Source organism: Triticum urartu, chromosome 6A (genome assembly GCF_056163025.1).
Source record: "Triticum urartu cultivar PI428250 chromosome 6A, HENAU_Tu73, whole genome shotgun sequence".
NCBI classification, from domain to species: Eukaryota; Viridiplantae; Streptophyta; class Magnoliopsida; order Poales; family Poaceae; genus Triticum; species Triticum urartu.
In genome coordinates this window covers 87,106,462-87,122,540 of record NC_141878.1, presented here as the reverse complement: position 1 = coordinate 87,122,540, position 16,079 = coordinate 87,106,462, and positions in this window count along the sequence as shown.

The following is a 16,079-nucleotide window of genomic DNA, read 5'->3' as shown; positions in this document are numbered from 1 at the left end:
TCTACCGTGCCCCGCGGGACATGCCATAGTAGTAGCGCGGGTTTTTAACCCTCGCTACTACTAAGTTGATAGCAGTAGCGCTGGTTTTTACCCCTCGCTACTACTAAGCGGTCTCTATCGTGCCCCTGGGCCATGCCATAGTAGTAGCGAGGGTTATAAACCAGCGCTACTACTAAGTTTTTACCCCTCGCTACTACTAAGAGGTCTCAACCGTGCCCCTCCGGGACATGTCATAGTAGTAGCGAGGGGTAAAAACCCTCGCTACTACTAAAGGTCCCATTTTGAAACTCTACCCCCCCCCCCCCCCCGCGTGGATCGCCTTTTCGGTTTTGTAAAAAGCAAAAGAAAATGATAAAAACTTCAAAAATTAAAATCCTTCGAGATGTAGTTATGTTACTACATCTACTAGTTAGGAAAATTTAAAAACTTAAATTTGGACATGTTCTGCAAAAAGTGTAGGGAAAATGTAAAACGGCTATAACTTTTGCATACGATGTTAGAAAAAATGTATAATATATCAAAATGTTTCAAAAATTAAAATCCTTCGAGATGTAGTTATGTTACTACATCTACTAGTTAGGAAAATTTAAAACTTACATTTGGACATGTTTTGCAAAAAGTGTAGGGAAAATGTAAAACGGCTATAACTTTTGCATACAATGTCAGAAAAAACGTATAATATATCAAAATGTTCAGCACGAAAATCCGCATCCGATGGAGACCGCCTACGGCCTGTTTGCAAATTTTTAGAATCCTCAAATTCTAAAAGGAAAAAAAGTTATGCTCAAATTTCAGTTTTTTTTAATTTTGGTCAAATCTGGTCAAACTGTGGTCAAACTACTTATTCAAGAAGTATTAGTGTTACTAAATAATTATTCAATAATATTAGTGTTACTAAATAATTATTTTAGTTTTTTGGAATTTTGGTCAAATCTGGTCAAACTTTGGTCAAAATGTGGTCAAACTCCTTATTCAAGAAATATTAGTGTTACTAAATAATTATTGTTTTTTAGAACAATAGTTTTTAAACTCAAACAGCGAAATGTGTGACTTCATGCTCAAGCTAAACTCCCGAGGGTTAATAGGATTGACATCTTACTATTGTCAGGAAAACAACAAGTGCAGACTTGGAATCAAGGGAGAATAGAACCCGGAAGTTAAGCGTGCTCAGGCTAGAGTAGTGAGAGGATGGGTGACTGTCCGGGAAGTTAGATGATTTGGAATAATGAGGGGTGATTAGAGATTAAATTGAGCAGCGATGAGGGTGATTAGAGATTAGAGATTAAAATAATTCAGAAATTTGAAAATTCGGGCAAAAAATTCGAAAAAAAATCCGCAGGTTAGTAGTAGCGCGGGTTTTTACCCACGCTACTACTACCTTATTAGTAGCGCCGGCCCCCGCACTACTAATAGGCCTAAAACCCGCGCTGCTGCTAGGCTTTTCCCTAGTAGTGTCCCTCCATTCCACAATGTAGTGCTTCCTCTATCCCCGTGCTTCAACTTTGACCGTAAATTTAACTACCAAGACCGATTGCGGCGGGAGCAAAAATTATATCAGTGAATTCATATTCGAAAGAAGTTTTCAATTATATAACTTTTTTCTCCCGCCGCAGTTGGTCTCGTTGGTTAAATTTATGGTCAAAGTTGGACCTCGGGAAGCGCGGGCGCACTATATTTTGGAATGGAGGGAGTATTTAAATAAAATGTCATGAGCTTTTGTGAAAAATATATAAAGTACAAGGAGTTTTCTGTAAAACAACCAACACACTCCTCTCCTCTCATGTGGGCTGATGCCAGGTTGGCACGCCATCTGGGCAGTGCATATGCCCGGATACGGATGGAAGCACCGTATTTGAACGCTCGGACAAGTTACGGATCAGTTTTGTGTATTTTACAAGTTTAGGCACCAAAATGACTGCACCGGACAAGTTGAGACATCCGTGGTGTATTTGACTCTATAGAAAAACCCAGAAAAAGCAAAGCCTTTTTTTTTGAAATTTCATTTCAATTAACCACTGTGCCGAGCAAGATCGTGGGCAATCAAGTCTCAGATTAATTTATCTTGTTGACATTGTGTAGGAGCAGCGCCCGCATTCTGGCTTTATAGTATAGTAAATAACTTAGGTATTAGAGGACCCGAAAATAAATCATAGTGGACGGTCGTCCGATTAATTTATCTTGTTGACAGCCGTCCGATGGCGTGGTTTTGGTTAAGTAAGCAGAGAGGGGATAAATCCCCTAAGAAGCGTCTAGGGTCTGTCTTCCTCCGCGGCGACTCCACCGCCACCGGAGTCCACCCCGTAACAGTGCCCGGTCTGGTCCACCGTTTCCTCGTTCAATCGCCTCCTAGCTCATCCAAGGTGATGGCGTCCCTGGCGGATGCCCTATCAGCGACGGGTGGCGGAGCTAGGGATGTAAATCCCAGGGATCTGGGCGATTTTTTTGATCTGCTTGACCTTGAAGGAGAAGAGTTCGAGGACCTGGTGGTTGATGAGGATGATCCCAAGATCAATGATAGTGTGCGATGGCTTGCTCTGGCTAGGGTTCACACTGCAAAGAACTTTAGTCAGGCGACATTCTTCAGAGATATGCATGCGGCATGGAATACGGCGCAACAAGTTCGATTCAGGCCGGTGGGCAAAAATCTCTTCATGGTTCAGGCATCATGCCTTGGCGATTGGGAGAGGATCATGGAGAAGGGACCCTGGTTATTCAGGAACTTGGATGTACTGTTGCAGCCATATGATGGCTTCAGCAAAACAGAGGAGATTGAGATTTTCCATATGCCGATTTGGCTACAAATCCACAAGCTACCAGACGGTTACTGTAAGAACAATTTGGTGGAGAAGTTGATCAAGAAGGCAGGAGAGGTATTGGAGATTCGGCTGCAAGGAAATTCACGCGGTGATTACATCAGAGTTCGGGTTCGTCATGATGTTCGGGAACCTTTAACCAAACATGTCAGTATTGTGAGAGGGAAGGAAAGACAGGTGTTTGCGGTGAGATATGAAAAATTAGCTAAATTCTGCAAGTTTTGTGGCAGGATAGGACATGATTTCAAAGAGTGTGGCACTGGTATCCATGCTGCAAATGATCTCAGATTTGGAGACTGGCTCTATGCTGACCCCCCAAATTTCACACAGCCTATGGGGGGTGCTCGGGCTAGTGCTCAGAGGAGCCCGATGCCTGGAGGAGTTCCTGAAGCTGGGAAGAAGGGTGATGATCTAAAAGATACTACCACCAGCCCGCTTATGACTCCAGGTATAATTGCAATGAATGTTGATATGAACTCAAGGAAGCGTCTGAATGTTGATGAGAAAGAAACTATCAACGCTACACTTGTAAATGATGCTTCGAGGCCACTGCTGCTGTCCAACAAGCCTTATGCGGAAGGAGATGTCCTATCACCAACTAGCAGTCAGGATAGTAAACGTGCCAAGATAGATGATGTAAGTGAAGGTAAATCCAATACATTGGCGGACCCCCTCGTGGGGTGCCGCCAGGCGCAATGAGTCACCTAATTTGGAACTGCCGGGGGGTGGGGAACTGCCGGACAGTTCGTGACCTGTTGGCCCTTGCAAAGGCCAACAACCCCAAGCTCGTCTTTCTTTGCGAGACGAGGCAACCTGCTGGGAAAGTAGAAAAGATAAAATGGAGGCTTGGACTTCGTGGTTTTAAAGGTGTCGACTCTGAAGGGAAAAGTGGAGGTCTTGGTCTCTTCTGGGACGAGTCACTCCAGGTTACAGTACTTGGATCTTGTAATAGGTTCATTGATGTGATAATCCATGATACAGGGGATGGCAAACAATGGAGAGAAACTTTTGTTTACGGAGAGCCCCGTGTTGAGAATCGGAGATATATGTGGGAACATCTGGCTGCTGGAAATATGCCCTAGAGGCAATAATAAATTAGTTATTATTGTATATATTTCATTGTTCATGATAATCGTTTATTATCCATGCTAGAATTGTATTGATAGGAAACTCAGATACATGTGTGGATACACAGACAACACCATGTCCCTAGTAAGCCTCTAGTTGACTAGCTCCTTGATCAATAGATGGTTACGGTTTCCTGACCATGGACATTGGATGTCGTTGATAACGGGATCACATCATTAGGAGAATGATGTGATGGACAAGACCCAATCCTAAGCCTAGCACAAGATCGTGTAGTTCGTTTGCTAAAGCTTTTCTAATGTCAAGTATCATTTCCTTAGACCATGAGATTGTGCAACTCCCGGATACCATAGGAATGCTTTGGGTGTGCCAAACGTCGCAACATAACTGGGTGGCTATAAAGGTACACTACAGGTATCTCCGAAAGTGTCTGTTGGGTTGGCACGAATCGAGACTGGGATTTGTCACTCCGTGTAAACAGAGAGGTATCTCTGGGCCCACTCGGTAGGACATCATCATAATGTGCACAATGTGACCAAGGAGTTGATCACGGGATGATATGTTACAGAACAAGTAAAGAGACTTGCCGGTAACGATATTGAACAAGGTATCGGATACCGACGATCGAATCTCGGGCAAGTATCGTACCGATGGACAAAGTGAAGGAAATATGCCCTAGAGGCAATAATAAAGTTATTATTTATTTCCTTATAATCATGATAAATGTTTATTATTCATGCTAGAATTGTATTAACCGGAAACATAATACATGTGTGAATACATAGACAAACAAAGTGTCACTAGTATGCCTCTACTTGACTAGCTCGTTAATCAAAGATGGTTATGTTTCCTAACCATGAACAATGAGTTGTTATTTGATTAACGAGGTCACATCATTAGTTGAATGATCTGATTGACATGACCCATTCCATTAGCTTAGCACACGATCGTTTAGTATGTTGCTATTGCTTTCTTCATGACTTATACATGTTCCTATGACTATGAGATTATGCAACTCCCGTTTGTCGGAGGAACACTTTGGGTGCTACCAAACGTCACAACGTAACTGGGTGATTATAAAGGAGCATTACAGGTGTCTCCGAAGGTAGATGTTGGGTTGGCGTATTTCGAGATTAGGATTTGTCACTCCGATTGTCGGAGAGGTATCTCTGGGCCCTCTCGGTAATGCACATCACATAAGCCTTGCAAGCATTGCAACTAATATGTTAGTTGTGAGATGATGTATTACGGAACGAGTAAAGAGACTTGCCGGTAACGAGATTGAACTAGGTATTGGATACCGACGATCGAATCTCGGGCAAGTAACATACCGATGATAAAGGGAACAACGTATGTTGTTATGCGGTCTGACCGATAAAGATCTTCGTAGAATATGTAGGAGCCAATATGGGCATCCAGGTCCCGCTATTGGTTATTGACCGGAGACATGTCTCGGTCATGTCTACATTGTTCTCGAACCCGTAGGGTCCGCACGCTTAAGGTTACGATGACAGTTACATTATGAGTTTATGCATTTTGATGTACCGAAGGTTGTTCGGAGTCCCGGATGTGATCACGGACATGACGAGGAGTCTCGAAATGGTCGAGACGTAAAGATTGATATATTGGAAGCCTATGTTTGGACATCGGAAGTGTTCCGGGTGAAATCGGGATTTTACCGGGTTACCGGGAGGGTTACCGGAACCCCCCGGGAGCCATATGGGCCTTCATGGGCCTTAGTGGAAAGGAGAAAGGGGCAACCCAAGGTGGCTGCACCTCTTCCCCCTCCCCTAGTCCTATTAGAACTAGGAGAAGGTGGCCGACCCCCCTCTCTCCCTTCCCCTCCGAGGAATCCTAGTTGGACTAGGATTGGGGGGAGGAATCCTACTCCCAGAGGGAGTAGGACTCTCCTGCGCCTCCCTCCTTGGCCGGCCAGCCTCCCCCCTCTACTCCTTTATATACGGAGGCAGGGGACACCTCTAGACACACAAGTTGATCCACGTGATCGTTCCTTAGCCGTGTGCGGTGCCCCCTGCCACCATATTCCACCTCGGTCATATTATAGCGGTGCTTAGGCGAAGCCCTGCAACAGTAGAACATCAAGATCGTCACCACGCCGTCGTGCTGGCGGAACTCCTCCCCGAAGCTTTGCTGGATCGGAGCCCGGGGATCGTCATCGAGCTGTACGTGTGCTAAGAACTCGGAGGTGCCGGAGTAACGGTGCTTGGATCGGTCGGATCGGGAAGAAGACGTACGACTACTTCCTCTACGTTGTGTCAACGCTTCCGTTGCGATCTACAAGGGTATGTAGATCAGACTCTCCCCCTCGTTGCTATGCATCACCATGATCTTGCGTGTGCGTAGGAAATTTTTTGAAATTACTACGTTCCCCAACAGTGGCATCCGAGCCTAGGTTTTATGGTTTGATGTTATATGCACGAGTAGTACACAAGTGAGTTGTGGGCGATATAAGTCATACTGCCTACCAGCATGTCATACTTTGGTTCGGCGGTATTGTTGGATGAAGCGGCCCGGACCGACATTACGCGTACGCTTACGCGAGACCGGTTTCCCCGACGTGCTTTGCACAAAGGTGACTTGCGGGTGACTGTTTCTCCAACTTTAGTTGAACCGAGTGTGACTACGCCCGGTCCTTGCGAAGGTTAAAACGGAGTCTATTTGACAAACTATCGTTGTGGTTTTGATGCGTAGGTGAGATTGGTTCTTGCTTAAGCCCGTAGCAGCCACGTAAAACTTGCAACAACAAAGTAGAGGACGTCTAACTTGATTTTGCAGGGCATGTTGTGATGTGATATGGTCAAGACGTGATGAGATATAAGTTGTTGTATGAGATGATCATGTTTTGTGGAAGTTATCGGCAACTGGCAAACGCCTTATGGTCGTCTCTCTATTGCATGAGATGCAAGCGTGCAATAATTGCTTTACTTTATCGCTATGCGATAGCAATAGTTGCAAGAGCAATTGTTGGCAAGACGACCACGTGACGACACATTGATATAGATCAAGATGATGGAGATCATGGTGTCATGCCGGTGACGATATAGATCATGACAGTACTTTGGAGATGGAGATCAAAGAAGCAAGATGATGATGGCCATATCATGTCACATATTTTGATTGCATATGATGTTTATCTTTTATACATCTTATTTTGCTTAGTTTGACGGTAGCATTTTAAGATGATCTCTCACTAATTATCAAGAAGTGTTCTCCCTGAGTATGCACCGTTGCGAAAGTTCTTCGTGCTGAGACACCACGTGATGATCGGGTGTGATAGGCTCTACGTTCAAATACAACGGGTGCAAAACAGTTGCACACGCGGAATACTCAGGTTATACTTGACGAGCCAAGCATATACAGATATGGCCTCGGAACACGGAGACCGAAAGGTCGAGCGTGAATCATATAGTAGATATGATCAACATAGTGATGTTCACCAATGAAACTACTCCATCTCACGTGATGATCGGACATGGTTTAGTTGATTTGGATCATGTGATCACTTAGAGGATTAGAGGGATGTCTATCTAAGTGGGAGTTCTTAAGTAATATGATTAAATTGAACTTAAATTTATCATGAACTTAGTCCTGGTAGTATTTTGCAAATTATGTTGTAGATCAATAGCTCGCGTTGTTGCTTCCCTGTGTTTATTTTGATATGTTCCTAGAGAAAATTGTGTTGAAAGATGTTAGTAGCAATGATGCGGATTGGATCCGTGATCTGAGGTTTATCCTCATTGCTGCACAGAAGAATTATGTCCTTGATGCACCGCTAGGTGACGGACCTATTGCAGGAGCAGATACAGACATTATGAACGTTTGGTTAGCTCAATATGATGACTACTTGATAGTTTAAGTGCACCATGCTTAACGGCTTAGAATCGGGACTTCAAAGACGTTTTGAACGTCATGGACCATATGAGATGTTCCAGGAGTTGAAGTTAATATTTCAAGCAAATACCCGAGTTGAGAGATATGAAATCTCCAACAAGTTCTATAGCTAAAAGATGGAGGAGAATCGCTCAACTAGTGAGCATGTGCTCAGATTGTCTGGGTACTAAAATCGCTTGAATCAAGTGGGAGTTAATCTTCCAGATAAGATAGTGATTGACAGAATTCTCTAGTCACCATCACCAAGTTAGTAGAACTTCGTGATGAACTATAATATGCAAGGGATAACGGAAACAACTCCCAAGCTCTTCGTGATGCTGAAATCAATGAAGGTAGAAATCAAGAAAAACATCAAGTGTTGATGGTTGACAAGATCACTAGTTTCAAGAAAAGGGCAGAGGGAAGAAGGGGAACTTCAAGAAGAACAGCAAGCAAGTTGCTGCTCAAGTGAAGAAGCCCAAGTCTGGTCCTAAGCCTGAGACTAAGTGCTTCTACTGCAAAGGGACTGGTCACTGGAAGCGGATCTACCCCAAGTGATTGGCGGATAAGAAGGATGGCAAAGTGAACATAAGTATATTTGATATACATGTTATTGATGTGTACTTTACTACTGTTTATAGCAAACCCTTAGTATTTGATACTAGTTCAGTTGCTAAGATTAGTAACTCGAAACGGGAGTTGCAAAATAAACAGAGACTAGTTAAGGGTGAAGTGACGATGTGTGTTGGAAGTGGTTCCAAGATTGATATGATCATCATCGCACACTCCCTATAATTTCGGGATTAGTGTTGAACCTAAATAAGTGTTATTTGGTGTTTGCGTTGAGCATGAATATGATTTGATCATGTTTATTGTAATACGGTTATTCATTTAAGTAAGAGAATAAATTGTTGTTATGTTTACATGAATAAAACCTTATATGGTTACACACCCAATGAAAATAGTTCGTTGGATCTCGATCGTAGTGATACACATAATCATAATATTGAAACCAAAAGATGCAAAGTTAATAATGATAGTGCAACTTATTTGTAGCACTGCCGTTTAGGTCATATTGGTGTAAAGCGCATGAAGAAACTCCATGCTGATGGGCTTTTGGAATCACTTGATTATGAATCAGTTGATGCTTGCGAACCATGCCTCATGGGCAAGATGACTAAGACTCTGTTCTTCGGAACAATGGAGCGAGCAACAGATTTGTTGGAAATCATACATACTGATGTATGTGGTCCGATGAATATTGAGGCTCGCGACAGGTATCATTATTTTCTGATCTTCATAGATGATTTGAGCAGATATGAGTATATCTACTTGATGAAACATAAGTCTGAAACATTTGAAAAGTTCAAAGAATTTCAGAGTGAAGTGAAAGATCATCGTAACAAGAAAATAAAGTTTCTACGATCTGATCGTAGAGAAGAGTATTTGAGTTACGAGTTTGGCCTTCAGTTAAAAACAATGTGAAATAGTTTCACTACTCATGCCACCTGAAACATCACAATGTAATGGTGTGTCCGAACGTCATAACCGTACTTTATTAGATATGGTGCGATCTATGATGTCTCTTACCGATCTACCACTATCGTTTTGGGTTTATGCATTAGAGACAGCTGCATTCACGTTAAATAGGGCACCATCTAAATCCGTTGAGACGACACCGTGTGAACTATGGTTTGGCAAGAAACCTAAGCTGTCGTTTCTTAAAGTTTGGGACTGCGATGCTTATGTGAAAAGTTTCAACATGATAAGCTCGAACCCAAATCGGAGAAATATGTCTTCATAGGATACCCAAAGGAGACTGTTGGGTACACCTTCTATCACAAATCCGAAGGCAAGACTTTTGTTGCTAAATTCGGAAACTTTCTTGAGAAGGAGTTTCTCTCGAAAGAAGTGAGTGGGAGGAAAGTAGAACTTGACGAGGTAACTGTACCTGCTCCCTTACTGGAAAGTAGTACATCGCAGAAAACTGTTTCAGTGACACCTACACCAGTTAGTGAGGAAGCTAATGATAATGATCATGAAACTTCAGATCAAGATACTACTGAACCTCGTAGATCAACCAGAGTAAGATCCGCACCAAAGTGGTACGGTAATCCTGTTCTGGAAGTCATGCTACTAGATCATGATGAACCTACGAACTATGAAGAAGCGATGGTGAGCCCAGATTCCGCAAAGTGGCTTGAAGCCATGAAATCTGAGATGGGATCCATGTATGAGAACAAAGTATGGACTTTGGTTGACTTGCCCGTTGATCGGCAAGCCATAGAGAATAAATGGATCTTCAAGAGGAAGACGGACGCTGATAGTAGTGTTACTATCTACAAAGCCAGAATTGTCGCAAAAGGTTTTCGACAAGTTCAAGGTGTTGACTACGATGAGAGTTTCTCACTCGTATCTATGCTTAAGTCTGTCCGAATCATGTTAGCAATTGCCGCGTTTTATGAAATCTGGCAAATGGATAAACAAAACTGCATTCCTTAATGGATTTACTAAAGAAGAGTTGTATACGATGCAACTAGAAGGTTTTGTCGATCCTAAAGGTGTTAACTAAATATGCAAGCTCCAGCGATCCATCTATGGACTGGTGCAAGAATCTCGGAGTTGGAATATACGCTTTGATAAGTTGATCAAAGCATATAGTTTTATACAGACTTGCGGTGAAGCCTGTATTTACAAGAAAGTGAGTGGGAACACTACAGCATTTCTGATAAGTATATGTGAATGACATATTGTTGATCGGAAATAATGTAGAATTATTCTGCAAAGCATAAAGGAGTGTTTGAAAGGAGTTTTTCAAAGAAAGACTTCGGTGAAGCTGCTTACATATTGAGCTTCAAGATCTATAGAGATAGATCAAGACGCTTGATAAGTTTTTCAATGAGTACATACCTTGACAAGATTTTGAAGTAGTTCAAAATGGAACAGTCAAAGAAAAGTTTCTTGCCTGTGTTACAAGGTGTGAAGTTGAGTAAGACTCAAAGCCCGACCACGGCAGAAGATAGAAAGAGAATGAAAGTCATTCCCTATGCCTCAGTCATAGGTTCTATAAAGTATGCCATGCTATGTACCAGATCTATTGTATACCCTACACTAATTGGCATGGGAGTACAATAGTGATCTAGGAGTAGATCACTGGACAGCGGTCAAAATTATCCTTAGTGGAATAAGGATATGTTTCTCGATTATGGAGGTGAAAAAAAAAGGTTCGCCGTAAAGGGTTACGTCGATGCAAGTTTTGACACAGATCTGGATGACTCTAAGTCTCGATCTAGATACATATTGAAAGTGGGAGCAATTAGCTAGAGTAGCTCCGTGCAGAGCATTGTTGACATAAATATTTGCAAAATACTTACGAATCTGAATGTGACAGACCCGTTGACTAAGATTCTCTCACAAGCAAAACATGATCACACCTTAGTACTCCTTGGGTGTTAATCACATAGAGATGTGAACTAGATTACTGAATCTAGTAAACCCTCTGGGTGTTGATCACATATCGATGTGAACTATGGGTGTTAATCACATGGTGATCTGAACTATTGCTGTTAAATCACATGGCGATGTGAACTAGATTATTGAATCTAGTGCAAGTGGGAGACTGAAGGAAATATGCCCTAGAGGCAATAATAAAGTTATTATTTATTTCCTTATAATCATGATAAATGTTTATTATTCATGCTAGAATTGTATTAACCGGAAACATAATACATGTGTGAATACATAGACAAACAAAGTGTCACTAGTATGCCTCTACTTGACTAGCTCGTTAATCAAAGATGGTTATGTTTCCTAACCATGAACAATGAGTTGTTATTTGATTAATGAGGTCACATCATTAGTTGAATGATCTGATTGACATGACCCATTCCATTAGCTTAGCACACGATCATTTAGTATGTTGCTATTGCTTTCTTCATGACTTATACATGTTCCTATGACTATGAGATTATGCAACTCCCGTTTGCCGGAGGAACACTTTGGGTGCTACCAAACGTCACAACGTAACTGGGTGATTATAAAGGAGCATTACAGGTGTCTCCGAAGGTAGATGTTGGGTTGGCGTATTTCGAGATTAGGATTTGTCACTCCGATTGTCGGAGAGGTATCTCTGGGCCCTCTCGGTAATGCACATCACATAAGCCTTGCAAGCATTGCAACTAATATGTTAGTTGTGAGATGATGTGTTACGGAACGAGTAAAGAGACTTGCCGGTAACGAGATTGAACTAGGTATTGGATACCGACGATCGAATCTCGGGCAAGTAACATACCGATGACAAAGGGAACAACGTATGTTGTTATGCGGTCTGACCGATAAAGATCTTCGTAGAATATGTAGGAGCCAATATGGGCATCCAGGTCCCGCTATTGGTTATTGACCGGAGACATGTCTCGGTCATGTCTACATTGTTCTCGAACCCGTAGGGTCCGCACGCTTAAGGTTACGATGACAGTTACATTATGAGTTTATGCATTTTGATGTACCGAAGGTTGTTCGGAGTCCCGGATGTGATCACGGACATGACGAGGAGTCTCGAAATGGTCGAGACGTAAAGATTGATATATTGGAAGCCTATGTTTGGACATCGGAAGTGTTCCGGGTGAAATCGGGATTTTACCGGGTTACCGGGAGGGTTACCGGAACCCCCCGGGAGCCATATGGGCCTTCATGGGCCTTAGTGGAAAGGAGAAAGGGGCAGCCCAAGGTGGCTGCGCCTCTTCCCCCTCCCCTAGTCCTATTAGGACTAGGAGAAGGTGGCCGGCCCCCCTCTCTCCCTTCCCCTCCGAGGAATCCTAGTTGGACTAGGATTGGGGGGAGGAATCCTACTCCCAGAGGGAGTAGGACTCTCCTGCGCCTCCCTCCTTGGCCGGCCAGCCTCCCCCCTCTACTCATTTATATACGGAGGCAGGGGACACCTCTAGACACACAAGTTGATCCACGTGATCGTTCCTTAGCCATGTGCGGTGCCCCCTGCCACCATATTCCACCTCGGTCATATTATAGCGGTGCTTAGGCGAAGCCCTGCAACAGTAGAACATCAAGATCGTCACCACGCTGTCGTGCTGGCGGAACTCCTCCCCGAAGCTTTGCTGGATCGGAGCCCGGGGATCGTCATCGAGCTGTACGTGTGCTAAGAACTCGGAGGTGCCGGAGTAACGGTGCTTGGATCGGTCGGATCGGGAAGAAGACGTACGACTACTTCCTCTACGTTGTGTCAACGCTTCCGTTGCGATCTACAAGGGTATGTAGATCAGACTCTCCCCCTCGTTGCTATGCATCACCATGATCTTGCGTGTGCGTAGGAAATTTTTTGAAATTACTACGTTCCCCAACACAAAGGGAATTGTATACGGGATTGATTGAATCCTTGACATCGTGGTTCATCCGATGAGATCATCGTGGAGCATGTGGGAGCCAACATGGGTATCCAGATCCCGATGTTGGTTATTGACCGGAGAGTTGTCTCGGCCATGTCTGCATGACTCCCGAGCCCGTAGGGTCTACACACTTAAGGTTCAATGACGCTAGGGTTATAGGGAAAGTATGTACGCGGTTACCGAATGTTGTTCAGAGTCCCGGATGAGATCCCGGACGTCACGAGGAGTTCCGGAATGGTCCGGAGGTAAAGATTGATATATAGGAAGTATGGTTTTGGCCACCGGAAGTATTCCGGGCATCACCGGTTGTGCACCGGGACCACCGGAGGGGTCCGGGGGTCCACCAGGTGGGGCCACCAGCCCCGGAGGCCTACATGGGCCAATAGTGGGAAGGGACCAGCCCCTGGTGGGCTGGGGCGCCTCCCACCAAGGCCCAAGGCGCCTCCAAGAGGGGAAGGGGGCAAACCCTAGGGCAGATGGGCCCTAAGGCCCACCCTAGGTGCGCATCCCCCTCTCCCCCTTGTGGCCGCCACCCTAGATGGGATCTAGGGCTGCCGCACCCCTTGGGGTGGGAACCCTAGGTGGGGGCGCAGCCCTCCCTCTCCCCCTATATATAGTGGAGGCAAAGGGGCAGCCCAACACACGATTCAATCCCCCTGTTGGCGCAGCCCTACCCCTCTCCCTCCTCGTCTCTCGTAGTGCTTGGCGAAGCCCTGCTGGAGTCCCACGCTCCTCCACCACCACCACGCCGTCGTGCTGCTGCTGGATGGAGTCTTCCCCAACCTCTCCTTCTCCCCTTGCTGGATCAAGGCGTAGGAGACGTCACCGGGCTGTACGTGTGTTGAACGTGGAGGCGCCGTTGTTCGGCGCTTAGATCGTAATCAACCGCGATCTGAATCGCTGCAAGTACGACTCCTTCATCCGCGTTCTTGCAACGCTTCCGCTTAGCGATCTACAAGGGTATGTAGATGCACTCCCCTTCCCCTCGTTGCTAGATTACTCCATAGATTGATCTTGGTGATGCGTAGAAAATTTTAAATTTCTGCTACGTTCCCCAACAGTGGCATCATGAGCTAGGTCTATGTGTAGTTTCTATGCACGAGTAGAACACAAAGCAGTTGTGGTCGTGGATATTTTCAGTTTGCTTGCTGTTACTAGTCTTATCTTAATTCGGCGGCATCGTGGGATGAAGCGGCCCGGACCGACCTTGCACTAGTTGCATAAGGTGGCTAGCGGGTGTCTGTCTCTCCCACTTTAGTCGGATCGGATTCGATGAAAAGGGTCCTTATGAAGGGTAAATAGAAGTTGGCATATCACGTTGTGGTTTTCACGTAGGTAAGAAATGTTCTTGCTAGAAACCTATAGCAGCCACGTAAAAAAACTTGCAACAACAATTAGAGGACGTCTAACTTGTTTTTGCAGCATATGTCGTGTGATGTGATATGGCCAAAAGGATGTGATGAATGATATATGTGATGTATGAGATTGATCATGTTCTTGTAATAGGAATCACGACTTGCATGTCGATGAGTATGACAACCGGCAGGAGCCATAGGAGTTGTCTTAATTTATTTATGACCAGCGTGTCAACATAAACGTCATGTAATTACTTTACTTTATTGCTAAAGCGTTAGCCATAGTAGTAGAAGTAATAGATGACGAGACAACTTCAAGAAGACACGATGATGGAGATCATGATGATGGAGATCATGGTGTCATGCCGGTGACAACGATGATCATGGAGCCCCGAAGATGGAGATCAAAAGGAGCAAAATGATATTAGCCATATCATGTCACTATTTGATTGCATGTGATGTTTATCATGTTTTACATCTTATTTGCTTAGAACGACGGCAGCTTAAATAAGATGATCCCTCACTAAAATTTCAAGAAAAGTGTTCCCCCTAACTGTGCACCGTTGCGAAGGTTCGTCGTTTCGAAGCACCACGTGATGATCGGGTGTGATAGATTCTAACGTTCGAATACAACGGGTGTAAGCCAGATTTACACACGCAATACACTTAGGTTGACTTGACGAGCCTAGCATGTACAGACATGGCCTCGGAACACGGAAGACCGAAAGGTCGAGCATGAGTCGTATAGAAGATACGATCAACATGAAGATGTTCACCGATGTTGACTAGTCCGTCTCACGTGATGATCGGACACGGCCTAGTTGACTCGGATCATGTTTCACTTAGATGACTAGAGGGATGTCTATCTGAGTGGGAGTTCATTAAATAATTTGATTAGATGAACTCAATTATCATGAACATAGTCTAAATTGTCTTTGCAAATATGTTGTAGATAAATAGCTCACGTTGTAGCTCCTTGTTTCAATACATTCCTAGAGAAAGATTAAGTTGAAAGATATTGTAAGCAATGATGCGGATTAGGTCCGTAGTCCGAGGAGTGTCCTCACTGCTACACAAAAGGCTTACGTCTTTGATGCACCGCTCGATGTGCAAACCCCTACAACGTCATCTGTGGATGTTGTGAACACCTGACAGACACGTTCTGATGACTACTTGATAGTTTAGTGCACCATACTTTACGGCTTACAATCGGGATTCCAATGACGTTTTAAACGCCATAGAACATATGAGATGTTCCAAGAGCTGAAATTGGGATTTCAGGCTCATGCCCGTGTTGAGAGGTGTGAGACCTCTGACAAGTTCTTTAGCCAACAAGATGGAGGAGAATAGCTCAACTAGTGAGCATGTGCTCAGAATGTCTGGATGCTACAATCACTTAAATCAAGTGGGAGTTAAACTTCCAGATAAGATAGTGATTGATAAGTTCTCCAGCCACTATCACTAAGCTACTAGATCTTCGTGATGAACTATGACATGCAAGGGATGGAGTTGATCCCGGAGCTGTTCGCGGTGCT